This window comes from Heteronotia binoei, chromosome 19 (genome assembly GCF_032191835.1).
Source record: "Heteronotia binoei isolate CCM8104 ecotype False Entrance Well chromosome 19, APGP_CSIRO_Hbin_v1, whole genome shotgun sequence".
Lineage (NCBI taxonomy): Eukaryota > Metazoa > Chordata > Lepidosauria > Squamata > Gekkonidae > Heteronotia > Heteronotia binoei.
Genome location: NC_083241.1, coordinates 17,202,359 through 17,229,787, shown reverse-complemented (window position 1 = coordinate 17,229,787; position 27,429 = coordinate 17,202,359). Strand labels below are relative to the sequence as shown.

The following is a 27,429-nucleotide window of genomic DNA, read 5'->3' as shown; positions in this document are numbered from 1 at the left end:
GTACTTTGAAGAACATTTGATTTACCCAATGATAACTGCATTTGCTTATGATTCTAATCAATCATAACCATATTTTTGCTCTTTCATTAAAACAGGAAAGCACAGGTGTATATTTGCTGCATGAAATACTATTAGGCAATAAGGATGGATGATTTGGAGAGCCCACTTGCCCTTGTGAAGAATCTACAATCCATCTAAAGCATAAATAATGCATCAAGATACTCATTGAATATAGAACTGTAACAAGCTGGTGCTGCCCATGACAAAAAAAATTCCCTATTTAATATTTATGAACTAAAACATCAACCGCAAACCCAGGAGTCGCATGCTATTCAACTGTATGAGAAAGAGCCAAGCCCTTAAATCAGGGGTGTCAAACTCATTTGTTATGAGGGCTGAATCTGAAATAAATGAGGCCTTGTCAGGCCGGGCCATGTGTGTTATAAAATGTATTGCCAGGTAGCAGAGATGTAAGCTATAAAGGACACAGACAAACACGAAGTTTTTTTTTTAAAAAAAACTTAAAATAAAACATGATTAAAACATTAGCACTTGTTGGTCTTAAAGGTGCTTTCTTTGTATCTCTCCCATGGGATCCAGGGAACTGGGCAAAGAAAGCTGTGGCTCTTTCCTGCCTTCCCCAGGGGACCAGGAGGGGGAGGATCCTTCCTCAGCCAATAGATAGAAGACAGGCTTGACTTAGTAGCTCTGTTGTGCAACTGACAGAGCATGGCAAACCAAGCTCCTTCCCCTCTTCTTCCCCAAGGGAGGAGCCTCAGCCAATGGAGAAAATAGAAGCTTTGCTCTGTAGCTTCTGTGCGATTGAGCAAGCCTGGCAAAGCAAGCTGTCATGCAGGAGGAAGCAAGAGAGAGAGGGAAGGAAACAGGCAATAGCCAGTTGCTCAGGGGCTTGATAGAACCTCTCCAGGAACTGATTTGGTCCCTGGGCCACATGTTTGACACCCCTGCCTTAAATATTAACTTTTGAATATTGCTAGGGATGGGCATAATCTGAACCATGAAGCAAAATTTGTGAGGAATTTTGCCCTTTTTGTGATTCAGGAACCAAAGGTTAAGTCCCAGCTTATAGACTTCTATAAATGTTTAAGGCAGTTTGTGGGGTTCATGCTGGTTCATGGCCAGAGAAGAAAGTAGGGTTTAAAGGGACTGAGTCCCTTTAAACCCCTGATTTCTGCTCTAGCAGAAAGCAGCAAGACCAGCTGAGTGGCTAGGAGCATTTCCCACTGCTCAGCTGTTTGGGACTTTTTTGTGCAGTCCCTATAAAGTTTAAAGGGACTGCACAAGAAACCTGGGAAATGGGGAGCAACCTGTCCGAGTTGGGTGCATCTTCAACTGAGGAAGCCCCTATCTATTCCTCAATGATCTAGAAGAGCCAAGTGCTCACCCATCCTCCTATCGCCTGAGGATGGTCCTAGACCTCCCACTGGGAAATCACCCAGGAGGCTGGTGGAGGAAGAGGCTGGGGTGGAGAAGAGGTGGCCAGCCAGGCTGCCCAGTGGAGGAGATGCATTGGTGAGTTGCATAATGGTAGCAGGGCCATGGTCAAAGGACATGGCAGCAGTATAGTGACCAGGCCCACCTCAGGAGCCTAGGCAAGATGGGGAGGTGGCATCAGTAGGGAAGGAGGCCACTACAGTGATGGACTGGGTATCTTCCAGTGGCAGCAGAAAAGCCCAGCTGGCCATGGGGGGTGCCATTCTCCACTGCTGGCTGCCCCATTGCCACTGCCGGCTTCCTCCTCTACCAGCCTCCTGAGTGAGTTCCTAAGAGGAGGGGACATCCTCAGGTGGACATCCTCAGGTGGATGAGTGCCCAGGCTCTCCTGAATCACTGGGTAATGGACAGGGGCTTCCCCTTTTGAAGAGGTGCCCAACCCCAAACAAGCTTCCCATTTTCTGCCTTTCTTGTGCAGACCTTTTCAATTTTATAGGGACTGCACAAGAAAGCCTGAAGACACACACACTCACACACACACACTGTAACTATACAGCAGGAAAGTGCACAATTTGTAAAGAATTATTTGAAAACAATCTCACAGAATAACAAGTGAGAAGCTGTTTCTGTCCTTCTGCCCACCAGGCATAATATCCAACAGGTGCCTGAGACACTCATGCAAGCTATAATAATTGGCACAGTTGAGCAGGTGTCTATAGAAATGGGATAGAAATCAGTCAGGTAAATAACTAAAATACTGGATTTCCTCAGGCTACAAAATATTGCTTGATGCTTGCAGGGGTAAAAATTAGGAAAAGCCATCAACTCCTAGCATGCAGGATGAGTACATAATGAGAAATCCACTGATCTTGTAGTATGCAAAAGCAGGGGTTTTTTTGTAGTAGGAACTCCTTTGCATATTAGGTCACACACCCCTGATGTAGCCAATCCTCCAAGAGCTTACAGGGCTCTTAGTACAGGGCCTACTGTAAACTCTTGGAGGATTGGCTACATTAGGGGTGTGAGACCTAATATGCAAAGGAGTTCTTACTACAAAAAAAGCCTTGAGTAAAAGTTGCACACCATGATGTGCAAAACTACTTAAAATGAAATGCTTGATTTAAACTTGCTTGTACTTCATTGCAATCAATAAGAAAGCGAGTGGAAAAAGAATAAAGTGGTTGCAGAAGAAGTAACATCAGTTCTCCATTGCTTAGGTCATGCAAACAAGCATTTCTAGTCCCCCTTGTCTTACCTAATGCAAGCAAAGGGAAGGTTCACACAGGCATGTTCATCCCTCAAGGACTTTAGCACTGAGCAGTGAATTTCAACTGCAAATGACCCATCACAGGTCAAATATCCTAGTTGTTATCTAGATCCTATCACCTCTGGCTCAGTGCTTGGTTTTCAGTGGAGTGCATTACATATTTAGTTGAGGCAGCAAAGATCCAATAGGATCGGCCCCTCCTGCCCAAACCTGCTCAAGCTGCTTTCAACTGCCCATCTATATTGAGCTGATTTATCTATTTAACATCTGACTAAATTGAGCAAATTTATCTATTTAACATAGACCCAAGGAATTAATGTACATTGCCATGTTGATATTATTTAATTGATGTAATTTTAACATTTTAAAGAGATATTTATTGTACTGTATGATTTTATGCTGTAACCTCCCCTGAGCTCACTTTGGTGGGATGGGAGGAGTAGAAATCACATTATTAATAAATAAATAAATATGCAGTTGTGTGTCATATAGCAAAGCATATAGTCCATAAATGATATAATCAAGGTTAATTCATAAATGTCTGTTTGTTCAGGAACAGAGTCATAGATCTGGCTTCTGTTCAAGAACCAAACAGGCATTGGCTTCATGTTCTTCAGTGGATTCTGTTGTATGATATTATCATTCCAGAAACACAGGCCAAAGGAAAGCTAGGAATAGAATGTCTAGCAAAATAGTCAAGGTAGGCGGACAATCTCAAAGCTAGAGATAAAATAATGGCACTTATTCTGCTGGATGTTTTGACAGTGGGGTGTCTGGAGCTTTTTTAAACTCCTTGAGCAGCTTGATAGGGTTTCTAAGCAACATGATCTTGTATTTATGAGTGACTTCAACTTCTCTGATGTGTGCTGGGAGACAAGCTCTGCTAAGCATCCAGAGTCACAGAACTTCCTGACCTGCCTGGCTGGCAATTTTCTTTTCCACATGGTGGAGGAAGGTACGAGGGGCTCCACCATACTCAACTTAATATTAACCAACAGGCAAGAGTTGGTCGATGGGGTGAAAGTGTGTGTGGGGGAAATCTTAGGGGGAAGTGACCATGTCCTCCTAGAATTCCTTGTGCTGTGGGGGTCCAAGGAAAGTTATAGCCACACATTAGTAGAATAGCCTTTAACGAAAATCAGGCATGATGAGAGTTACTCCAGGAACAAGAATGTTTGAAGGGAACAGAGCAAGTGAAGGGTTGGCTCTCCTAAAACAAGACCTCTTCCAAGCTCAAGCCATGACTATTGTGGCTCCAGCGCCAAGGAGAGGGGCCAAGGCAGGCACCCCAGGCAAAATTCCTCTCAACTAACACCTTCTAGTTTAAATTACAGTTTTAATTTTAAATAACACACAAGCACATCATTTTTAGAAAAAGTGGAATAAAATTGCCCACAATTGTATTGGTTACAGCTGTAGTAAGCCTTGGCACAGCATGGGGTAAGGATCCCACTCATTGACTGACCCGTCTTCCAGTCAATGCTCCGCTGGTCACCTTGGGATGGCAGGTTTGGGATTCCACTAGAGCAGAAGCCCAGGGATGGTCTCCCCTGCCACCTGAATGTGAGAGTAATCCCCCGGACGTGCCCCCGTGCTGGGCACATCAGTTGCCTCTCACACCAAGATCCCTTAAGGGGCTCCCCACACTCTGGAAATCATGCACGCTGATTTTCCAGAGAATGGATCCAGCCCCATGCTGATACCATCAAGTTATGACAAGAAAATCAAGAAGACAAACCATATGCAACCCCTGCAAAAAACACCTTATTAAAGGGCTGGGCCAAGCAATCCGATGGTGACAAAGGGCAGGGGGAGGCAGTGCTACATCCCAAGTAGCTGCTGGCCATCCCTGCCCTCTGACCCACCCCAGAGACAACCCAGCATAACCATCTGATTCCCAGGTGGCTGACAGGGTTCCAGCAACTTTCAGCATCAGGCAGGGGCCGGCTCCTGCTTCCCGCACTTGACCTGGCCTCACCCCCTTGACCCAGCAAAAGTCTGCCCTCCCTCTGACCCCTCCCCACTGTGCCACAAATGGGACCAAGGTAAGTTCAGATCCCTGCATCCAAGAAGATGGAAACATGGCAGGGAATCCAAGAAATCAATGTGGATGGACAGAGAACTCCATGAATAGCTAAGGAAGAAAAAGGAAATGTTCGAGAAATGGAGGGAAGGATGTACCTCTAAATAAGTGTATCTTAAGGTTGCTAGACACTGTAGGTCAGTCATCAGAGAGCCATCAGAAAGGCTCACAGAGCAGAGGTTGGCCAGGGAGATTCATCACAACAAGTAAAGTTTCTTCAGTGTCAGCAATTTATATTCTTTTTTTTTTTTAAAAAATCAGCAATTAGAGCTGAGCTTCTCATTTACCTTTTCTTTCAGAAATCAGATATTGTCAATAAGCTTTTTTGCTGCCATATAGCATGGATTAAACCAGGGTTTGGAAACATCATGTAATTTCATGGATTTAGTATTATGAGGATAAAGAAGTGGCTTTAGTTCTTGTATAAGCTTTTCATAATTAGCTATGGAATCATAGACAACCATCTGATTCCCAGGTGGCTGACAGGGTTCCAGCAACTTTTCTGGTGCACTGGGTCGATTTTCTCTCTCTTTGGGATTTCTGTTGTGCCAGGACTATACCTTCCCACAGCTGAGCTACTTGGCCATTGTACTCCTCCTAAGACTCAGTCATGGAAAGTGGTCTGCTCTTGTCAATTCTCCCTCTCCTTTGTCTGGCCAACACTCTCTCAAACAATTGCCAGATGAGGATTTGCTAGACCTTCTGTAGTGCGGCAAAATAGGTGGCCTGGTCACCAAAGGCTAATGCCAACAACATGGGGGCGCAAAGATCATGGTAACTGTGAAGAAATGCATTTTTCCCTGGGAGCAAAGCCTCCACTTTGTATTTCAACAGCCCACCCCCACCCTGCAGTTCCCAGAGAAAAGGCTGGGAAGGAGGAATTCAGTCAGTGGCTTTCCAAGCTCATCTCAGTTACCTCTTAAGAAATGCTAATAGGTCTAGCTGGAGACAATAGGTGGGTCAAGCCCTCCCCCTTCTCCAAGGCAGGGGACAGAGTTTTGGAGGAACAGAATGCTAGAAAGTCTCCAGGAAACGTCTCTTTGACCTGGCATGACCTGGGCAGTGGGCGGATATGATAAAAACTCCTTGCAGCAGGAAGAAGCTCTTTTTCATGCTGGATCTATCAGAGGAGGCAAAGTTCTTGAGCTGACGCCTGGAAAAGAGGCAGCCATTTTGGCCATGTGCTTGCCTAAAGAGCTGGAGCAAGCTTCAAGGTAATGATCACTCAAGTAGAGATATAGCTATTTTCTAACATGTATGGAGAGAGGACAGAGGATTTGCATTTTTGCCCATTTCTTTTGCAACCCCTGCTCAATTTGGTGCTGTGCTAAAAGTACACTTGTAACCTCCTTCTTTTTAATAAATACATTATAACTTTAGCTGCTGACAGGAATTATCTGTACCAGACAGACCTCCACCATCTGAGACATGCTATTTTAAAAAGAGTGCCAGGGGAAGGCAGACCCTCGGCAAGTGGCTATTCCTCCAGGGGTGCACAAGGCATGAAAGTGTCTCCATGGTGACCAGGTGCTGGGCACCAAGAGACACAGAGGCAAGGCCTCAGACCTGGGAAGGGAAGCTGGGAGTCCTGATCCTCCCAGTGGGCAATTCCACACAAAGGTCAGGTGGTGACTGCAGGCTACCCTGAGCGTAGAAGAATGCTGTATACTGCATTGGTCAGGCTACATCTGGAGCTTTACTTCAAGAAGGATGTGGATAGAATGGAGTGGGTGCAGAAGAATGACAAAGATGATCAGGGGCCTGTAGACCAAGCCGTATGAGGAAAGACTGAAGGACTTGGGAATGTTCATTCTGGAGAAGAGGAGGTTGAGGAGGGGCATGAGTGCTGTCTTAAAGGATTTGAAAGGCTGTCACTTAGATGAGGACAGGAAGCTGTTCCTGTTGGCAACAAAGGATAGGATTTGCAATAATGGGTTTAAATTATAAGCTGAAAGATACCAGCTGGACATGGTGGGGGGATTTACAGTAAGAATTGTTGAGCAGTGGGATCAACTGCCCAAGGAGGTTGTGTGAGCTCCCCCTTAATGGTAATCTTCAAGCTGTGGCTGGATGAATATTTGTCAGGGGTGCTTTAGGCTTACCTTGCATTGAACAGGGGGTTGGACTAGGTGGCCTGTATGGCCTAGGGTTGCCAAGTCCAATTCAAGTAATATCTGGGGACTTTGGGGGTGGAGCCAGGAGACATTGGGGGCGGAGCCAAGAACAAGGGTGTGACAAGCATAATTGAACTCCAAGAGAGTTCTGGCCATCACATTTAAAGGGACAGCACACCTTTTTAAATGTCTTCCTTCCATAGGAAATAATGAAGGATAGGGGCACCTTATTTTGGGGCTCATAGAATTGGACCCCCTGGTCCAATCGTTTTGAAACTTGGGGGGTACTTTGGGGAGAGGCACTAAATACTATTTTGAAAATTTGGTGCCTCTACCTCAAAAAACAGCTTCCCCAGAGCCCCTGAAACCTCCAGATCAATTCCCCATTATACCCTATGAGAATCGATCTCCACATAGGGAATAATGAAGATGTTTCCCTCTCCTCCCCCCCGTTTCTGGCAAATCTGATGCAGGGGATTGGCCTCTCTACTCACGAGTTGCTGCCAGCTTCTTCACAGCAACACAGACACACAATCCCAAGTTGAAGCCTTTCAATCAAGCCTCCGGAGGTGCAAAGGCACATGGTCTTTTGGGGGCGGAGCGGGGCTTCCCCCCTCCTGCCAGCCAGCTGTCTAGGGGCAGGAAGCAGCCTGGGAAAATGGAAGAACTCTGGCTGCTGCGATCGGGGCTGGGTGGGAAGGGAAGGGCAAGGAGAAGCTGCTGCGATCCGGGGTGGGAAGGGAAGGGACGAGGAGAAGCATCAGGGATCGGTGGGAAGGGAAGGGGCCAGGAGAAGCTGCTGGGATCAGGGCTGGGTGGGAAGGGCCGCCATCCCCCCCCCGCTTTCCGGATTTTTGGCGAGTGGGGGGAGGAGGCTCCAAATCGGGGGTCCCCCACATTTGGGAAGCCTAGTATGGCCCCTTCCTACTGTATGATTCTCTATACAGGCCTTATTTCCAAGTTTACAGCAATCTTCACAGTTCAGGGTGGAGGAAAGACTTTGTATGTTTTGGCTGCCAACTTTCACCCCAATAACTTTTCCGTCCTGCTGAATTATGGGCCACTGTTTTTATTCTCCATATAGTTGGCAGCACACAGAAACAACACCTGCAGTGCCTTCTAACCACAAATTACAGTGGGACTAAACATCTTCACCTAGAGCAATGATTCCCTTCTCAAACAGCTTCTTGAGGGTGGGGAAAGAGTGTTTGCCTCTGGCCTGATAAACCACACTATATTAAGGATTATCATTAAATTAGGACATTGAGCTAAACGTTATAACAACATTGATCACTTGGGTTGTGCATCATTATCATACACAGGAAGTGTCATTACGCCTCCAGATTAAATTAGCCATGCATCCCCCGCACATCATGCCATTAAAAACTAAACTATACATTACCATACCAAGTTTTTTTTCTCTCTCTTACCAGAACTAGCTTCTGAAAGATTGTTTCGGATTTTGAACTTCAGCAGAGTTCAGAGAATGCAAGACTGTCATGATTTGCAACAAACTTCTCTACCGATTCACACATTAATACAATTCTTGATTTGGGACTTTATATTTCTAAACAGAGCAATTTTGTTCATAAATGTTCCTTATTGTATGAATGTAAATACGTACTTATGTAAATACATGAATGTATATCCTGCCTTTCTCTGGACATAGTCAGGGCTCTCCCCATTCATTGGACACTTGCCCGTTAAGGGCTGGTGGGAGGAAATTTTTTCTAAAAAATTATGCCACGCTGGCAATGTGATTCGTTTCTTAGAACTGACATGACATTTTTAGGAGGCCCTTGGATTTGGGTAAAACTGTGGTTTTAACATAGAGTTTTCCCCCAAATCCTACAGTGTCACAGCAATAGTGACACCGCTGTGACACTACTCCCAGGCAGCAATCTTCACAGTTCAGGGTGGAGGACAGGAGGCAGGAGCACATTCAGCCTGTGCTGAGAGCTGCACTGGCTGCCTGTTGCATACCGAATCCATTTCAAGGTCCTGGCATTAACCTTCAAAGCCCTATATGGCCTAGGACCTACCTATCTGCAGGACCGACTTGCCCCACATGTTCCCCAGAGCGTACTTCGATCAAGCTCTCAAAATCTTTTGGCTGTCCCTGGGCTAAAAGAGGCTAGGCTTAATTCCACCAGAGCAAGAGCCTTCTCGGTTACAGCCCCAATACTCTGGAATACCCTACCAGAAGCCATCAGGGCCCTGCGGGACTTACTGCAGTTCTGCAGGGCCTGCGAGACTGAACTGTTTCAGATGGCATATGACATCTAACGGGAGAGGGCTGCCACCACATCTGGATCTATCGCACGTTAGTACTAACTGCCTAGGATCTGTACGTGTTGAGGAAGGAAATATTATATGCCTGAAGTAACACCATTGCAATTTATCTGATTGTTTTATTGTTTTAATATTGCTTACTGTTTATTTTTATGTTGTTTGCCACCTTGAGTCTGCATGGAATAGGCGGGATATAAATATAATGTAAATAAATAAATAAATATGACGCTGGTAATATGATGTCACTTCTGGCTATTTGCCGGAAGTGATGCCACACTGCTAGCGTGTTTACCGGCTACTGGCTGCTTCCCCTTGTCAGGACCTAGGATAGGTAACAATAAACAATATAAAACAACAACTTATTAAGATCATTAAAATACATCATCAACAGTACAGTCTTAAGCAGAATTTGACCTATGGGCAAACTTGAAGCGCTGTTCCTTCCCACTCCATTATCGGGAAAAGTGTGAGGTCACATGGGAGGAGCCCTCACTGTGGCTGCAGTCAGACTGGAAAGTTGGCATGGTTTGGGTACATCACTAATTACTCTATTTCATTTTGTAATGGAGATTTTTTATCAGACTCCCACCCTGATCCAGCCTCACTGCGCACTTCTTTTGTGGTTGATTGTTCAGATTAGTGCTGTGCGTCAACCATTGAGCATGCGGTCTGGTCTTCTTCTTCGGAAAACATTTCTTGGGTGCACATATGTGCCCATGCACATATGCATTACAATTATATAAAAAAAGAACAGCAAAACTGGAATTAAAGGTTTACACTTCTGATCCAGTTTGAGCGCACACTGTGGGAGTTCAGACATCTAGAAATGCAGGGTGAACGCGTGGGGATCCACAAGTATCTGATTTTCTCTACTGGCTATTTACTCCACATCCAACTTGTCTTATGATGGAGTGAGTATAACGGGAATGGCTGCCAGATGTGGGTGTTTGAATGAGCCCATTTAATCCATTGGGGGAAAGCAACTATATCAGGCCAAACTGCCCATCTGACCGCAGCCTCCAACTGATTCCTCTCCTCTACACCAGCATTCATTTGGCCTCTCAGGTTCTTAGCCTGAAATGCAGAAGAGTTTCAGTGCTTCCCGCCCCCAACCCCTGCACTGTCACAGGAAGAATGGGCAGTGCAGTAACTTCATCATGTGAGGTAACTGAGAAAATCCCGGCATTCTCACCATTATAGTTGCTATGATCCTCTGAGGAAAGCCAAGGTGCTTAAACATCACAAGCTACTATGGTGTAGCGGTCAGTGTCAAACTAGGATGGCTCAAACTCTCCAGACTGGAATAAAGATCACTGGGCCAGTCGCTGTCCCTCAGCCTCACCTACCTCACAGGGTTGTCATAATCAAAAATTGTGGAAGGGAAAAGCCACACATCCCATTCTATGCTTGGAGGAAGGGCACAATAAAAATCCACTAAATAAATAAAATCAGATATAAGAGAAGAAGAAGAGACTGGATTTCTGCCCCACCCTTCACTTGGAGTCTCAGAGTAGTTTACAATCTCCTTCCCTTTCTCTCCCCACAACAGACACCCTGTGAGGTAGGTGGGACTGAGAGAGCTCTTTTGAGAACTGCTCTTGAGAGAACAGCTCTGAGAGAATGTGTGACTGCATGTGGAGGCTGAGTGGGGGATCAAACCCCGTTCTCCCAGATTACAGTCTGCACTCTTCACCACCACACCAAACTGGCTCTCTACACCGAACTGGTTTGCAGTGAAGACTTGCCGAATGATTTGCTGTTTGAAGACCACAATGAAACAATTTTCACAGAAAACAGGGCCAAGGCAGTCATGTAAACCACATCACTATACAAGATTGGCAGCAGGCCAATATTTTTTTTTTGAAGTGTGCTTTATTTTCAGTTTTTTTGAAGTGTGCTTTATTTTCCAGTCAGCATTGAAACATGTTCCTAAGTAAAGAGCAAAATGAATCACATTCACATTTTATATGAGACCACATCCCAGATTTAACGGAACAGGTTTCAATGAGCACACCTCAAGTTATAAGCCAGGCTAGCTTGCTCATGGGTTTCCTGCCACACAAACATCTTGTCCCTGAGATGCAGGCAGGTTTTCCGTTTCACAAAATAACTCTGTTTGTCTTTCCTGCCCTGGGCACTGGCTTGACTGGATACAAAATGCCCTGCTCCAAGGAGCTCTTTCTAAGCCCGCTTTGTCACAGAAATTCCACACCTCTTCACATCTCTCAGACACTTTTCCCACCACCACCATTTAATACAACTTTCACTCCAGCTTAGGCATCTTGAAAGGTGTCAAATCTTGTGAGGGAGACTTATGGCACTCACAGCCCTATTGGGCCGCACTGCTTGCCAGCCCAGGACATTGTAAGTCACCCTCGAAGGTTGCTCTGTTGCAAGGTTGCATTTTTATGGCCTAAGGCAAAAATTGAAGGGAATTCAGGAGCTCCTCATTAATCACAAAATATCTGAGGAATTTCAAGAGAGCCAAAAGAGTTTTGAAAAGGCTAATGGAATGTCTCAGGTGGGTTTAAATTTGAGTTTGGCCAAAAAACTATTTGAAGCAGGGCTTTGTAGCAGGAACTCCTTTGCATATTAGGCCACACACCCCTGATGTAGCTAACCCTCCAAGAGCGTACAGGGCTCTTAATACAGTGCCTACTGTAAGCTCCAGGAGGATTGGCTACATCAGGGGTGTGGCCTAATATGCAAAGGAGTTCCTGCTACAAAAAAAGCCCTAATCTGAAGTAAACATGAAGGATTCTGTTCAGGATTTGGAAGAGTTTCAATAAAACTGAGTTTCAATAAAACTACCAGAATTTTCTACATCAGGTTTCTCACATGCTCCATTTTTTCTTTCTTTCACAGACATGTTTTTGGATGCATTCCAGTGGAAGGAAAGTCATTAGAATGGAAAACCTATGATCTAGAGAGTTAATATTGTTTCTTGCTCTTTCGTTTAAGATCCAGTTGGCTCTCAAATGAAACGTAACACTTTTCCATGGGGACTTATTCAGAGAGATAATATCTGAAAGTCTGCGAAAGAAAATGTGTTGCCAAAATGACGGCTGTTCTACAGTAATCCTGGAAGGATTTTGATTCCTATTCCCTCCAAATCCTGGTGACCATTCTGAAATAAAGTCGATGAATCTTCCAGATATTTGATCTAGATACTCCTATTTCTACTTTGACTGCCTATGAGCAGGAATGAACATCCAGAACTTCCCAGAGAAAACTGAGTCTGTGGCTCTTGATCAGCATATCCTAGGATTGATTTCTTGATGGGGTCCACATGTTTATTTGCAACAAAGGTACACTAGTCTTGACCTAGTAATCTGTACATATATATGAACATATGAAGCTGCCTTCTACTGAATCAGACCCTCGGTCCATCAAAGTCAGTATTGTCTAATCAGACTGGCAGTGGCTCTCCAGGGTCTCAAGTTGAGGTTTTTCACACCTACTTGCCTGGACCCTTTTTAGTTGGAGAAGCCGGGGATTGAATCTGGGACCTTCTGCTTACCAAGCAGATGCTCTACCACTGAGCCACCGTCCCTCCCCAAAGTGCATTGGGTCAGTCCTTCATTACTTAGAAAACACCTATTTGAAAGTACCAGTCCTGAGAAAACCTCCCCTGAAATTTTAACTGTCCTAGATGTTAGAGAATGTTTCTTCTCTATATTTGTTTGATCAATGGTTTGACTTCTCTGGTGGTTTTGGAGTTTGCTGAATTATTTTTAATTATTTTGTGCTGTGTTCTTTTGCATGCAATTTATGGTATTTAAACATGCCATGTGAGCCATTTAAATAGGTAATATATGATAAATATATCATGCTGAGTTAGTGATGTACAAGTTATGCTGAAAAATTCACACCATATTTGGGGGAAACTCAGGAAACATAAAAATGATACCAATGAATCCTACTTGGTGAAAACTAGGATATTTAGTTGATACAGCAAGGATTGGAATCCATTCTTAATCTATACCATTGTAGTTTCAAGACCACCAGATACACAAATTAATTGCCCACCCATATTTTCAGTGGTCTGGAGATTTGCTAAAACCCACTGAATAGTTTTGGAAGAAGCAGCCGTTTTCTCCGGGGTAATAAAATCAAAAAACACTGGAATAACAATAACACTTTTACACAATATAGTGTATATGCAAGCTACATTTATCAAAATTCATGCATAGCAATAGTCATCATTACCATGAGAGCTCATACTGGAGAGCCGGAAACAAAGAGCAATTAACATGTGTTGATCCAAGTTGTTAAATGTTGTACTGAGGCTCCAGAATAAAACACTGAGAGAAAAAGGCTGACGAAGGTCTGAAACCATGAAGGTCTGAAACCAGCTCTCTTGGAGACAAGCTGTGCTGGAGATCTGAGGACTCCACCCAAGTTGCTGAACATAAAGGGAACAGCAGGAAGGAGGTGGTGGCGACTACAAGCATAGCCAGCTTCAAGGGGGGATTGGATAAAAATATGGAGCAGAGGTCCATCAGTGGCTATTAGCCACAGTGTGTATATATATTGGCCACTGTGTGACACAGAGCGTTGGACTGGATGGGCCATTGGCCTGATCCAACATGGCTTCTCTCATGTTCTTATGTTCTTAATTGCCTCTGAGGAACTGTGCCTTATTATCTTTATACAGCAGACAGTGTGGGGGAGTGAAAAAAACTCTTTTTCCAGCTGTGTTTGTATTATGAGCATTTGTGAATTTTTTTATCAGGAGTGATTTATAAGTTACTTATGATGACTATTGCTATGCATGAATTTCGATAAATGTAGCTTGCATATACACTATATTGTGTAAAAGTGTTAATGTTATTCTGGTGTTTTTTGACTTTATTATTCACTCACATTGGAACCTGTTGATATTTACCATTGTTTTCTCCAGGGGAGCTGATCTCTGCCAGCTCAGAGATCAGTTATAAAAGTGGGAGATCTTCAGGCCCCACCTGGAGGGGCCTGAACTGGAGGGGCTGGTAACTTTCACTTTCAAAAGTTGGGATGAAAAATATGCTAATGTGCTTTTTAGACAAATTAAACTACAGAATACTCGCTCTCGGGCCTTTTCGGCCGCAGCCCCACATCTCTGGAACCAACTCCCAGAGGAGGTGCGGGCCCTGCGGAACCTTGATCAGTTCCGCAGGGCCTGCAAGACCACCCTTTTTAAATTAGCTTATGAATAACTGAAAATCCGCCATCAGCATCAACTAGAAGAGTGTCAAGGATAGCGTCATAAAATGTTTTAGTTAATTGTTTTAATTCAGGCTTTTAAGGTTAGTTTAATGTTAATTTAATGTTTCTAGTGTAACTGTTTTATTGTTGGTGCACCATTGGTCACCGTATTGTTAGCCGCCCTGAGCCTGCTTCGGCGGGGGAGGGCGGGGTACAAATAAAATTTATTATTATTATTATTATTATTATTATTATTATTTAGTTTCCCTAAATTTTGGTAAGTCCAAAATTATTGTGTTTGGTTGGAGTTGTAAGCCCTCCAAATGGACTATATGAGGAAACCCTATTGAACAGGTGAAGAGTTTCACATATCTCAGTATTCATTTTCACTATAATGCTAATTGGGCCACTCATATTAAGGAAATGGTAAGATCTGTGAATAGCAGTGAACTTGCAATCTCCCACTTTTTCTATACTAAAGAAAACCAGTTCATACATGCTGTTCTTAATGTGTTCGGCTGTAAAATAGGCGCTAAACTATTATATGGTGCCCCAATTTGGATTTCCGCCATTAACAAAACAGTCAAACGAGTCCAATCTAAATTTCTTAGAGCTTCCAGCTTGAGTACCTTATGCGGCAATATGCCTTGAGACAAACCAGAGACATTTAGCCACAAAGGCGTGGATTTCAAATTTTGGCTGTGCCTCCATTTCAGAAGTGGGCCTAATAGTCTCACTGCACATATGCTGCATGAATCTTATTTATCTGATTGGCTGACCCACACTGAAGGGAAAATCACATCAATGGGGCTTAGCATTGATGATCTGACCCTCTTTTTTTTTTTTAAGAAGCCTGCTTTTGTCATGATTAAACAGATATCAATTGACATGGAGATTCAAGACCTTAGAGGTCTTGCTTCTGGGTGCTGCTCTCCCATGCAATGGGGGATTCCTTTTAGTGGTTCTCTTGCAGAGTAGCTATGTTCCTGTGGGCTGAAGAAAATTGAAGGAATGGACCATGTACTTTTATCCTGTAGACACTACTTTGATTTATGTGCATTTTATCTGGATCCTATATTACATCCCTGGAGGGCAAATCTGATGAAAGCAAGATAGTGAGTTTACTAGCCTCAAATAAGGCTGAAACCATGAAAGTGGTGGCAAACTTCCTTTACTGTGCTTACAGGAGGAGAAACCTGTTTAGAATGTTTAATTAACCAACTTTCCCCCCTGCTTCCTTGATTCGATACTGTTGTTATGCCAATAAGGGTTCTGTGACTGGTAACCCTATGCTCTCCGCTATAATGCCAATGGCTGTTTATACTAGTGAGAGAAAGAAAGTGCCATCCAATCACAGCTGATTTGTGGCAACCCCTCATGCAAGGCCCTGGGCACTTTTGCCTTTGCGGACCTCCCCACCATTATATCAATATTAAAAATTATTTTTGATGTAACTAAATACTTCAACATTTTATTTTTCTTTTAGGCAAAATGTAATAGGTTTTAGCTGGCCCTAAACATTTCATTTTGTGGGCCTTTAAAAATATTGGAGGCAGGACTTTTTTTGTAGCCCAGCAGGAATTCATTTGCATATTAGGCCACACCCCCTGGTATCACCATTGTTTCGCACAAGGCTTTTTTGGTAGAAAAAGCTCAGCAAGAGCTCATTTGCATATTAGGCCACACACCCCTGACACCAAGCTAGCCGGAACAGCGTTCCTGTGCATTCCTGCTAAAAAAAAAAAAAAGCCCTGATTGTAGGGTCCGGGCACTGTGCCAAATGGATGTTGGCCCTGCCCTCATGGAGTTTTCAAGGCAAGAGGGGAACAAAGGTGACTTGCCATTGCCTGCCTCTGCATAGCAACCCTAGACGACCATGGCAGTATCTCATCTCAGTACTAACCAGGGCTGACCCGCCTAAGCTCTTAAGTTTCCCTCACGAGACTGGGCTCACCTGGGCCCTCGAGGTCAGGGTGCTCTTTGTACTAGTAAAGACAAATAGCAAAGTTTTGATCCAGAGTTTGCAAACTGTCAGAGGAACTGTCATGTGCTGTTTACTGCAGCTTGGATGGAACTTGATCAATAGCTCTGGCATTTAGGCTGCCAGTTTTTGAAATTCAAAATTCTGGTTGTGTGTGTGGAGTCAGGAGGTGGAGTCCAGTCCAGCCATTTTGAGTGCAAAGCAAAGGGGCAGCACTCAGCATAAAAGCAGCCTGTTCAGCAGTGATGTTCAGATAAACAAAATTAGGTTGGGGTTCTCTCCTGTTTGGCTGGCAGTTCTGTACCACCTGGAGAGCCATGGGGCTTTGTAGCTTTGGGGGAAGCTTGAGAAGTCACCCCAACTTACCCACCTCTTTTCCTTTTCTTTCCTAGCCTTATTTAACCTTTAAAAATAGCAGCTTGAACCTAAATGGGATGGGATTGTTTATCTTAAGAGTAACACACACACACACTCCCATTTTTCAAAAAGAAAGCTGGACGGGCCACATTACAAAATAAAATGCCCCGTCTATTCCTGAGTCCAACAAAAAAGCTACTATAGATTTACACTGTAAGGCTATTGAGAGGGGAAAGGAGAGGCGGCCACTAGCCCTCTCTCCGCTTGTGCACACAGATGGATGGGGACTGGAGCACCTCTGGTTGCACACACAGACCAAACTGTTCTGCTCCCGCACAAGGAGGCACTGAGCTCTTAAAAAGAAAACTGTAAGGTTTCCGTTGTTGCATGGTGCTCAAGCTAACTTAATATATAACAGCTCTCTCTCTTTCTTCCTTTCTCACTCTCCCTTCAAACTCTCTCTCCCCCACCCTCTCTTTAAAGGGCCTGAATGTTCTGACCTGCTCTGCAGTGCCTGATAGCTGGCATTCTATGTGGTCCAGACCTTGCTGTGAACATGGATTTTGTTGCTGCCATTCAGAAGTTGGCTGTGAATGGCACACAGTGACTTTTTTCCTTTGCTCATGGGAGTCAAGGGATGGGGAGATCCAGGGAGGAGGTGACAAGCTTGGGGGAGGGTGGCAAGGCACCCTTCTTCAAGAGGAAAAAAGGAAAGGAAAGGCAAAAAGCCCAGGTAGGTAGTGTACAAGTACAAGGAAGTTTTAACCTATGAAAGCTCCTATTGATTTTTGAAATGAGATGGAGAAGCTTGCCTTGGTCTGAATACAAATGGGTCTCTTCTTAAGAAATTAGGGCAGAACTGAGCCAAAATGTTATTTGTTTCTATAGCTCCAAGGAAACCCAGACTGTATGGTCCTTGTGAAATGGGCAAACAATAAGGGTGGAAATCAGTGACTTTTTCACTGCAAGATTTTGGGATTCTTTGAGATTTGGCCTGGGCTAGTAGAAATCTTCTTAGACTTCAAGCTCTTTGGGGTTGAGACTTGTATTTTTCTAAATATTTGTAAAACACGAGGGGCAAAGGTGGAAGCCCAAGATGACTCACTCCCTCTGAACTGTAAGCCCTTGCCCTAAATGCCAAATTCCCAGAAGCATAGCAGAGAGGGAAAGGGCGCTCTGCATCTCACCAGAGGCATTCTTGTCATAAGTGCCTGGATTCCAACTAGGGTTGCAAGATCCAACTTAAGAAATATTGGGGGACTCTGGGGGTGGAGCCAGGAGCCAGAGTGTGACAAGCATGCTTGAACTCCAAAGGGAGTTCTGGCAATCACATTGAGAATCCCAGAATCTTATGGAAACGGAGCAGATGTCTGTGCCTCCCTGAGAGGCTTTGCTGTGAGGATGACTCATGTAAATTAGGGATGCCAGCCTCCAGGTGGGACCTGGGGATCCCCAGTAATTACAGCTAATTTCCAAACTACAGACATCCACTCCCCTGGAGATAATGGGTGGTTTGGAGGGTGGCACTGTGCCCCACTGTGGTCCCTGTCCTCCCAGGCTCCATCCCTAAATCTCCTGACATTTCCCAACCTGGATCTGCCTGACCTACACCCTCCACCCCCCCACCCCCTGCAAAAAGAAAACCCTTGCTGGTGGCTGGGGGGGGGGGGAACCTTACGTAACATTCATACTTTTATGGAAATTATTGAAACCTTGGCTAGGGTATAAAAACAAAAAGCTTTCTGAATTCTGTGCAGCTCTCATGTACAACAAAATGGCCCAAGGTTTCTTGATTGGTTGCTTGGCTGGATTCCCCCCCCCCCCCCCCGCTTTAACAGCATGTATATAACTGCCACAAACACAAACTGGTTTCACAGTCATTCCCATCTCCCAAGGAATGCTGGGAATGTAGTTTTGTGAGGGTGAGAATTCTCAGTGACTTCACCAATCCCAGAAAGCTCACCAAACCTTCTCAGCGTTTTTTTTTACATGAAGTCAGAAACCGACTTCTGTAAGCAGATTTTCTCCTAAAATGGCTTTTCTCAGTACAAAAATACATGGAATGTTTGGTTCCCACTTGAGAGTCACCACAGTACAGTGCTTCCAGGTCCCTCCTGGCAACCAGTGGGAGATGGGGGGACACGAGGAGAATGGCCTCATCAGTGGTGTTGCACAGGAAATGACATCATCAAGCTAGTGACATCCAGGTGACGCTCTGGTATTTCGTAAAACCACCTTCTACTACAGAGGCTTTGCCCAAATACCAGAGCATCGCCTGGCTATCACCGGCATGATGATGTCACTCCCTGAGCAATGCCATCCAGGAGATCTAGGCCTGCTCCTTTATCCTGGTAAGTCCCCTCTGCCAGCCAACTGATTGGCAGCTGGGGGAAGGGCCTAGTGGCAGGGAACCCTTGCTCTTACTGGGGGATCTGGCAACCCTACTACAAGGAGATACAGTGGAGACTGGTTGTGGGAGGGGAAGGGGTAACCTAAATGGTGGACTTTTCTACACATTACATCTGTTGTCATGTGAAGCTGACCCACCACTAAATGGTGGCTATCTCAGCTGGCTATTGCAATGAACAGACAGACTCTCTTAGTCTATGCAGTGCATTGGACTAGCCTGTGTCTATTTTGAGGACCAAACTTGGGAAAAGTAGACACAATCCTCAGTCTTCCTGTTGGTTTCTTTCACCCATCTCTTGCTTACACTTTCTCTGACAACACATTGGGATATGAAGCTGCCTTACAGCATGTCAGAGCATTGGCCATCTCCGTTCTGTCTGAGCTGAGTATGTCTGGCTAAAAGTATGTCTTCTTGGTCTGGTGCACAGACAAGTCTTTCTCAATCCCTGAGTCCATCAGGGGAGGGCAGGATATAAATATGATAAAATAAAATAAATAAAATAAACACCTGCTGAGAACCTTTTACTGGGAATGAACTGGGCTTTTTCATACCAAGTATATGTTCATATCAATTATATGCTCAGCCTCTGAGCTTCAGCTCTTCAGCTACTTTGATTAAGATGCTGAAGAAACCATCCAGTTTTCATATAACTTAGGATATTCCTGGTAAGCAGGGGTTCAGATTTAAGTATGAAGTTCTGTCATGGTCTCATTTCCCACTATACTCATCAATGTCTGAGTTTAAACAAAACAAGACTACTAGGTGGAGCCTGTGAGTACATTCCAGGAAGGTGGAGCTAAGGTAAAATTTGGATAGAGCCTGGAGAAACTGGGCAGGTGGCAGAAATAGCTGGGGAAGTGAGGGATCAGACAAAGGCAGATTCTGGAGTTTAATTTAGGGTTGCCAACTTCCAGTCTCCAGAAAACAGACATCAGTTCCTCTGGAGTAAAAGGCTGCTCTGCAAGGTGGATTCTATGGCATCTCCTCCCCAAAACTTGCCCTTCCCACATTCCACCTGCAAATCTCCAGGAATTTTTCAACCCAAAGTTAGCAACTTTAATCATTTTACATATCTTTCAGTAATTAGATTATGAACAACAAAGCAGTAGACAAGTGCACCTTTAAGACCAACTAAGTTTTATTCAAAATGTAAGCTTTCGTATGCTCTACACAGGGCAAAAAGGACAAACCCTATGCCAAAGAATAAATGGACACAAATCTGACATCAAGAATTACAGAACTGAAAAACCTGTTGGAGAACACTTTAGCCTTCCTGAGCATTCAACGGGTGACCTCAAAGTAGCCGTTTTACTGCAAAGGAACTTCAAGAAAAGAATGGAGAGAGAAATTGCTGAATTATAAATTATCATGATACTTGGAACAAACCTCCCCGGGACTGAACAGGGATATTGGTTTTTTTATCTCATTACATATACTAAACCAACTCTCACTGAGTATAGCTGTGCATCCAGTGTTCCAACGTATTTCTCTTTTAGAACAGTGTATCAGAATAACGTTTTTTTTGTTTTGACATGCTCAAATAAGGGGTGTGGGCTGTTTGTCTCATTACATATACTAACCCACCTTCCACTATACTTTAATGCACCCTGTTTTTCTAAGGGCTAACTTATGTTATTTCTCTTTTAGAACAGTGTATCAGAATATTTGGAGTTTTTGTTTTTTTGTATTGACATACTCAAATGGGTGATATTGGCTGCATGTCTTATTGCATATACCAACCCATCCTATGGCAAACTATATGGATGTTGTAATCTCTTGAGTAACCATGCCCTCTATTTAAACTTACAAAGGCAGAATGTTACCTAGATTTATGGCACCCCTACAACAGCAGTCTGCTTTTTATCACCCTCTAGTGTTTTTTCAGCCATTTTGTCCTAACACTAACAAACACAGATCCCTATTTGTGATTCTTTTAATCTACTAAAAACATTCCCATGATTCCGCACTGCCCACTTCTATTACGAATTGCTGCTTCCATTCCCATTTGTCTGATGAAGTCTGCTTAAGAGCATACGAAAGCTTACATTCTGAATAATACTTAGTTGGTCTTAAAAGTGAACTTGTCTACTGCTTTGTTCTATTGCTTCAGACCAACATGGCTGCCTACTGGGATCTATCTAGATTATGAATGACATTCTCCTTATGATAATTGAATTAGCAGCAGAAATAACTAAAATAAATAGGGATAATCACTGACATCAGATGGATTTCTTTTCAGGGACTGAAACAGTTAGGCTTGCCAATCCCCAGGTCCCAGCAGGGGTTCTTCTGCTTTCCGAGGCTGCTTCCCACCCCCAGTCAGCTGGCCAACAGGGGGAAGCCCCGCCCCCAGAGGACCATGTGCCTTTGGAGGCTTCAGTCTCCGATTGAAAGGCTTTCTCTTGGGATGGTGTGTCTGTGTTACTTTGAAGAAGTTGGCAGCAACTCGTGAGTAGAGAGGCCAATCCGTCGCTTCAGAGTCGCCAGAAACGGGGGCGGGGGGGAGGGAAACACCTGCTGAGCACTTCATTATTCCCTATGTAGAGATCGATTCTCATAGGGTATAATGGGGAATTGTTCTGGAGGTTTCGGGGGCTCTGGGGGAGCTGTTTTTTGAGGTAGAGGCACCGAATTTTCAGTATTGTATCTAGTGCCTCTCCCCAAAGTACCCCCCAGGTTTCAAAACGATTGGACCAGGGGGTCCAATTCTATGAGCCCCCCAAAAAGGTGCCCCTATCCTTCATTATTTCCTATGGAAGGAAGACATTTAAAAAGGTGTGCTGTCCCATGTGATGGCCAGAACTCCCTTTGGAGTTCAATTATGCTTGTCACACCCTTGTTCCTGGCTCCTCCCAAATGTCTCCTGGCTCCACCCCCAAAGTCTCCTGGCTCCACCCCCAAAGTCCCCAGATATTTCTTGAATTGGACTTGGCAACCCTAGAAACAGTATAACACCTGTAATACTGTAGCTGTATATGGCACAAGTCCTCCTCAGCAGGTGTCATAGGAGGACTTTTGATCACCCATCATGCTTTCTGCAGGTTCAAGATATAGTGACTGAAAGCCATGAAGGCCCAGTACATGGGAGCTGGCTCTGAGCCTGGGAGACTAGGCTTCATAGTTGTAACTAGGTGGCCTTGGACACATCTCCCTCAGGCTTCCTCTCTGTGGCATGTAGAGATTCCAAGCTTCCATTCCCCCCCCCCAAAAAAAAATCGCTGTCAGCCTGACATGGTGACATTACTTCCAAGCAGGGGTCGTTTTGTAGAAAAATAGGTAGTGGAGCTCATTAGCATAATTCATTCGCATATGCTGCCCCCCCCCCGGTCAAAAACAACCCAATGTAATAAAGGAGAGCCTTTCTGGGCCTCCACCCCCCCCCCCCGTCAAAAGGCCAGCAAGCCACCCACCGCCCAAAATCACATAAAAATGGAGAAAGGGTTCCATGGGCTTCTCCAGGGGTTAATGAGGACTGCTGGGGGTGTGGCAAAGCTCCTGGGGTTGGCTGGCTGCCCGCTCTCCTAATCCAGGGATTGTTGTGCAGCTCCACCTACTAGTCAATGGACAAGGTAGGTGAGGAGGAGGAGGGGGGCTGTCAGAAAGGTTCAGGACCTGCACTCCTGTGACCTCCTGCTGAATCTGAGACCTGCTTCTGAGGAAAACTTGGAAGTGATGCCAGTCCTCTCTAGAATCAATGGAAACTCTAGAGGGCTTTGTGCTACTTCTGGGCTTTCCCTAGAAGGGATGTCTTAACTTTGCCAGTGGCAACCTCCCCCGCCCCTCCCCATTTCCCACTGGTTGCCTGGCAGTCTTATAGCTGGGGCAAAATAATTGGATGGTAGCTGTCAAGACAGGGGAAGATCAAAAACCCCTACTCCAAAAGAACCATGCACAGTGGTCTCCAGGAGGCATCCCTCCCTGTCTGCTGAGAGACCTCTGTGATTATTGCTTGCTCATTTTAGGACTCCCAACGCTGATGGAGCCATAAGGAGAGAAATGATGACAGTCTCTTCTCACAACAGCACAAGTGCAATTTTGGAAAGGGAAGAAAGGAACTTGATTGGGGGGTGGGTGGGCAACAATGACTATAACTGGAAGGGGGGGAGCTTCAGTACAGGCATGGATATCCTATTCCCAATGGTCCATAAATCCTAGCAGTTGGCCATGCATAAACCAATCAAAAATTATGATGATCTCATAGCCAACTTGTGGCAACTCCAGAGGGTTTTCAAGGCAAGAGACAATCAGAGGTAGTTTGCCATTGCCTGCCTCTGCAAAGCAACCCCTTGGTGGTCTCCCATCCATGTACTGAACAGGGCTAGTTCTGCTTAGCTTCTGAGACCAGACAAAGCTGTGCTAGCCTGGGCCATTCAGGTCAAGGCCTGGGTAGACTACAGGTTGGGATGTTCAGTTGGAATCTGGTAGATCAGGACTCAAATCACCATTCTGCCATGAAATTTGCCAAGTGACTCATCTCTCTCACGGGAACATTGTGAGTGTACCATGAAGGAGGGGAGAAACATATATGCTGCCCTGAGATCTTTGGAGAAGAGGCAGGATAAAAAGTATACAAAACAGACCATTTCTTCAGATAGTAAAATTATTTGGAGAAAATTAATATTCACTTGCTGTTTTCTATTTTAGAGGGAAACTTTCCAGTGGTATATAGTAGAAAGAGTAGGGTTTTGGCACCAGGCTGCAGTGCAAATTTTGTGAAGTAATGGAGTTTAATAAGAGGTCTTCTTGAATGCATAACACTTTATTTCCTAGATGAAATGGCTGCTTAGAAAATTACACTGGAAAAATACGTCGTCTTTGTAGAGTGAATAGTTTATTGTACATGGCCATTGGCCGTTACAATATAAAAGCACATTACAAAAAACACTATAGAATTTACATTCAAAATACCAAGCTTAAAAACCAAGTCTTCAGGTTAAAACTGTATGGCGCTTCCAAAATTTCAAGCATATGTTTAAAATAGTTAAATAATATTAACTATGCTGAACTACAGAGCTCAGTGTAATGCATTACTAGAAGCCATCTTGGATCTAACTTTTCTAGCTGCAAGTGCAAAGGGTGGTACCCTACGTGAGACCAAAAGATTAATGTCTGACAGTAGTAAAACCAGCTTTTCATTGTCAGGAAAGTTATGTTGTCTATGTATTAATTCAGAGGAAGGCAGGTACTTAAGAGATTCTGTACATCAACAGAAAGCAAAGTCACCATAGACTAGTGAGCACGCTGTCAAATTCAGGATCAGGAAGACCAAGTTCTCAAAGCTGCCCAAAGTGATTGATTTCTGTTTAAATCACAGGGCTCACATTTGAAACATGAGATTCTTCCCTCTTCTTTAAATGCATTCATTCTTTCCTCTTTCCATCCAGCAGAAGTTAAGGACCTGCCTCACCCCTCCTCTCCCCATTATATTACCATTTCAACTAAAGAATCACAATTTCAGGTGGGGCCAGTGAAGGGAACCTTATGGCAAAAAGTCACATAAAAGTTAAGTTTGCACAGCATTTTCTGAATTTGCAACACAATGGTTTTTGGAATCTCATACATCAAACATGAGCCCTGTGATTTAACATTTGACAAGCAGTTTGCAAAGACATTGTTAGCAAATCTATAATTTTGCTCTTTGGTATTAGTACCTTCATGAGTCGCTCTTGGCAAAGAGAACCAAAGTTATGGAAGAAAAGTTAGCAATCCTGAATTTGCCCCAAAGGATACCTGGTAACAATCAAAGTTTTGAGATTTATAAAACCCTGTCATTTCCCAGTCAAGAGGAGTACCTGGATTTGACTTGCAGATGCTCAGATTCACCTACTTGCTCTAAGCATTGGGGAGGCTTCCACCAAAGTGGGGAACACAATCATAGCAGCTTTTCCTGTCCAAGAAAGCCTTCCTAATTGGCCACTCAAGTACCCTCTGAGTTAAGCTGGCATGATTTAGAGGGGGATGGGGTGGGTGGCAGCTTAACCCTTGACCCCTCCCTCATTGATGGCTTGTGAGTCAGCTGTTCTTTCAGATAATGGTGTTTGGGGGTGTGTATCAAAGGCAACTACTTCTGGCTACAAATCTATTTCCCAGAAATTTCAATGGAATGCCATTAGCAGCAAGGACCACTCTGCTCAAGTGCTTAGCAACAATGGGAATCCCACATCTCTACCTGTTCTCCAAGCAAAACTTTTCTAGTGCAAGAGCTGCATCCATGCAGATGTAACCAAGAACCTCTTCCAGAAAAAAAAGCGCTGCTGGACCGGACTGGTCTATCTAGTCCAGCAGGCAGCTTCTACCAGGAATCAACCAGATACCACCTCCCCCACAAAACAAAACCCTTATAAGCAGATAATAACAGGCAACATCGTTCCACTGTCAAAGATTACCAGTACTGGCTGAGGACTCCAACCATTCCTAACCTGAGAAAGGAAATATTTACAAAACTAATTACAAAGCAGAGGAAAAGAGTGTTCCATCTTACCTTTAACAATTCAGTGCTTCAAGAATTTAAGTTCCATACACCTGGCAGAGCAGTAAGATTCTTGTATGTGTGTGTGTGTTTAAGAAGAAGTTGCAACTTTTTGCAATCACTGTGGGTCTTCTTGACAGCCTCCAAATGGGAGTTCCTGCTTTTGTTTTGTGAATGTAATTTTGCTTTATTTTCCCCAAGAAGAACTCAGAATTCCTGGAGTTGGTATATCAGGTTCGTTTCCAGCAGTGGCAGCAGAACAGCAGCAGCAGCAGGGCTGATTTTGGAACAAAAGAGAGAGAGAGGGGGAGAGGGAGTGTGTTTCAACTAGTAACGGTCCACGTTTCACTGCTACTCGCTATAAAAAAAAGAGACATTCAAACTCCTCCTGTCCCTCCTTAGATACCTCTTGCCATAGGTGGCAAATTACTAAGGGCATTGGATCCTCCTCTGAAAAACTTTGAGTCAAGGTAGGCAGGAATCCAGGAAAAATAAGACATGAGCATGGGGGAAAGGGGGAGGGTGGGAGGCAGGAATAGGAAGGTTGAGAGAGAGAAAAGGGGGAAGCCAAACCTCTTGGAGAGAAAAAAACGCCCGGGGGGGGGGGGGGGAATAGCCAGTGCTCCTGAATCAGGAAAAAAAGGAACGAAAGATTTTTAAAACACAACCCTTTGGATACAACCAGACCATACACCACAAGTGGTTGAAAGGAAGGAATAGAGAACGAGGTTAAAGAGAACACTGGGCTTGTGCAAAAGAAAAAGAAAGAAAAAATAAAATGTAAGGTTTGTGAGCCAGAAGGGTGAGAGAGAGAGAGAGACAGAGAGAGGGTGTCTGCAATGCAGTCAATAATGCTGCAGGCTGGCTAAGAGCTGACGGATAAATATTCGGAGCATCTCAGAGAGGGGATCACCCAGAATGTGCAAGGCAGAACAGAAGAAGTTCGGAGAATTCCAGATGTGGTGCAGTTATGTGATTCTAAGTGTGGGTTTTGTGATTTGTGGTAAGACTGTGGCTCAGGGTAGAGCATCCGCTTTGCATGCAGAAGGTCCCAGATTTAATCCCTGACATCTCCATCTGAAAAGCTCAGGTAGCAGATGATGTGCAAAACGTCCAAGAACCTTCATCAGTCAGAGTAGACAAGACCTGCATGGACTCAGCCTCTGACTCAGTAGAAGGCAACTTCAACTATGCACTCAGGTGATAGTAAGCTGGATCCCTCTGCAAGGAATTAGGGCAGCTCCCCATGCTTGAACCTATTTGATGTGGCTGAGCACTTCTAGATTAACATAGTAACTGCTTAGGAAAATGGAAAGCAAAAGGGAGAAAATATATGGTCAGATTACCATACAACAGGGTCAAGTCTGGGATTGGACCCCCCCCCCCCACCCTTCAGTCCTTCCTCCAGGTATCTCAATCCTTCCTCCAGGAGAGCCAGTTTGGTGTAGTGGTTAAGTGTGCGGACTCTTATCTGGGAGAACCGCGTTTGATTCCCCACTCCTCCACTTGCACCTGCTAGCATGGCCTTGGGTCAGCCATAGCTCTGGCAGAGGTTGTCCTTGAAAGGGCAGCTGCTGTGAGTGTCCTCTCAGCCCCACCCACCTCACAGGGTGTCTGTTGTGGGGGAGGAAGGGAAAAGAGATTGTGAGCCGCTCTGAGACTCTTCGGAGTGGAGGGCGGGATATAAATCCAATATCTTCTTCATCTTCAAGGTGTTGCATAGCAATGGGTATACATCAGGGGTGGTCAACGGTAGCTCTCCAGATGTTTTTTTGCCTACAACTTCCATCAGCCCCAGCCGTTGGCCATGCTGG

General features: G+C 44.5%; 1 protein-coding gene across 1 annotated transcript in view; it reads right to left on the bottom strand.

Moving 5' to 3' along the window:
- The window catches only part of ACAN (aggrecan), a 119,346-nt gene extending 93,221 nt beyond the window's left edge, over positions 1-26,125 (bottom strand). Inside the window, exon 1 of the mRNA XM_060260015.1 lies at positions 25,628-26,125. The gene's annotated coding sequence lies outside the window, so the exon portion shown is untranslated. The remainder of the gene's footprint in view (positions 1-25,627) is intronic.
- Positions 26,126-27,429: the final 1,304 nt, after the last annotated feature.